The following is a 2580-nucleotide window of genomic DNA, read 5'->3' as shown; positions in this document are numbered from 1 at the left end:
TCTATTTACATGAACAAATTTAAGTCTATTAGATAGATAGATAACTCAAACCACTGCAGCGCAGTACCTCTAATACCTACAGCATGCTGTACTTGCTGTAATGGTCACTGTAATTGAACATTGCACTGAGGTCAAGCAGGACAAGCACAGAGATAAGTGTCAGAGGCTATGAGAAGATCATTTGTAACTAGGGATGGGTACCGGTCATGGCACTGCAACAAGTGCTTTAAGCTGATACTGTGATACTGTCAAAGGAGGTAACACCTCGAATCCGATGAAACACCTGGCGACGCATAGCGTTTTTTTAAAAGCCCAGAAATGCGCCATATGATAGCTTGCTGCGAGACCTCACACCAAGCGCATCTACTGTGCGTGGGTTGCCTGTTATCTGACCGGAGTTAGCAATATCCCCCAAAACCCCCGAAGAGGAGAGTCCTGGCCCCTAGCCCTGCCAGTGTAGCAGAAATGATGACGGATGATGATGGCAGCAGCAGCCGTTCTTCTCTGCGTGAGTAGCTTCATGTTGTTCGTGTGTAATTTACGTTGAGTAGGCTAACCACGTTATTACATTAATGCATGTAAGGTGAACTAGCAAACATCATCATAGCTACATGCGGCTGTCTTCTTGTTTGATGGCAGATACTCCCTTCAGATACTCCCTTCACCGTGGCCAAAAAGGCTAAAATGACCAAAGAAAAAGTGGAAAACAGTTAAACATGAGAGGTTTTGGACAAAGTTTGTGTTTTTTCCATTGTTTAAGCACTGCTTCCAGCCAAGAGTGATACCATATATGCCCCATAGCTGCAGAAAAGGCTAACATTGTTATCTTTTTACAAAAAACCAGCTGAACATGAGAGGTTTTTGGACCAATTTTGTGTTCTCCATTCTTTAAGCACCGGTTTGAGCACCGTTTGAGCACCGGCACCGTTTCAAAAGTACCGGTTTGGCACTGGTATCGGATAAAACCTAAACGATACCCATCCCTATTTGTAACGTTCACTAAAGCTGTTTCTGTGCTGTAATGAGCTCTGAAACTTGACCGAAACTATTCAAACAAACCATTCCTCTGCAAATTATCAGTTAGCTGTTTTACAACTAGTCTTTCAATATTGTGTATTTTGTATAATTTTTCCAGTGACAGGTCATTCGTCTCATCATGCATAACATTTGCCTTGACGTGTCATGGGTGAGGTGTTTTGAGTCTTTCCAATTTATAATCTTTGAGAAAACCCAGGCCTCACTGAAGAGATTATGTTTGTCAGCTGACTTAGGAATGCCATGGTGACTGCTCCCACAGCTAGTAGATGTGTTCTGGGAGGAGAGGGAGGTCTCCATGGTTGGATGGATGAATAATGTGTAACATTTGATATTTAAAGGTTTCCTTTTTTTCCCTAAAGCAATGCTGATGTTTAAATAATGGAGGTCTATGGGTGTTTTTAAACATTCTTCTGGATACAAACCAAGTAGAAACAACTTTTAGTAGAAACAACTTTTAAATGATCTCTGCATGTGTCTTTCTGAGCTCGTCACAAAATATATTAATCCTCCTGTAAAGTCTCACACAGTGAAGTAATGTTACTTTGGACTCTGTACATTTAAAACATATGTCTGTTATATTTATAGTACAGTCATTTACTTTAGGGGTAGTTACATAAGTTGCATTTAGCAACATATGTAACTAGCACTATTAACACTATAATCCACTCTCTAAACACAAACAGATTATAAAACTTGGATATCATGGCTTTCATTATTTCTGCAAATATTCAGAGGGTGGAGGTGAGGATCTAGTGGGTGGGTGTTGATACACTTTAACAAAACTTCTCAAAAAGTTTTGTAAAAGTCACAAATTCAACTTAAGGAGGGAATATTTGTTTTTGTTTTTTTTAATGAAGGAATTACTTTCTAACCCTTGCTGTGCTGGTACATAACTACTGGTTTGTGATGTGGATGGAGGAGATAATCCTGGAGGAACTGATGGCAGTCTTCTCTGTCACTGGGGTGGCCCTGGGTACTCTCCACCTGTGTTGATACCACAGGAACAGGGGGCCCAGAGATCTGCAGCACTTCCTGCTCAGCAGGCCTGTTTGACCTGAACACAGTCGGCATGCTGCCTACCTGTATGGATCCAAAGGAAAGAGTGAAGGCTAAATGACTTCTTCTTGTAGTCCTGCTCACTACCAGGTGGATGCTCTGTGAGTATTATGGTCTGTCACCATTGGACTTGCGCTCCCCTGGAGACCCAGCTCAATAGTGTTTTTTTGTTCTCTTTCTTGTCTTTTTAGGAGTTGTATATTATGGGATGTATACTGCTACTGCTTGAGTATTATGGTCTGTCAGGGAGTGGGGGGGGGTGTCACCATGACAACGGGGTTGCTAAGGGGGCTGGGACTGCCAGTGGAGAGGGGAAGGAGTGTGAGTGCATGCAGTGAGCATGGTGCGTGTGGAAGTGTGCGTGCGGGCGCGCGCGTGGTGGTGGAGGGGTGGGGGGTGGGGACAGGCTTGAGTATTATGGTCTGTCCGTTGCGAGGTAACTATGCAGAGTCCTGTGTGAGTGTGGGAGGGGGGGGGAGATTATTA

Source organism: Copadichromis virginalis, linkage group LG11 (assembly GCF_057382275.1).
Source record: "Copadichromis virginalis isolate Kocher_CV1m ecotype Utaka linkage group LG11, C_Virginalis_male_GT1.1, whole genome shotgun sequence".
Lineage (NCBI taxonomy): Eukaryota > Metazoa > Chordata > Actinopteri > Cichliformes > Cichlidae > Copadichromis > Copadichromis virginalis.
The sequence above is the reverse complement of the archived record's forward strand: the minus strand, read 5'-3'. Positions refer to the sequence as shown.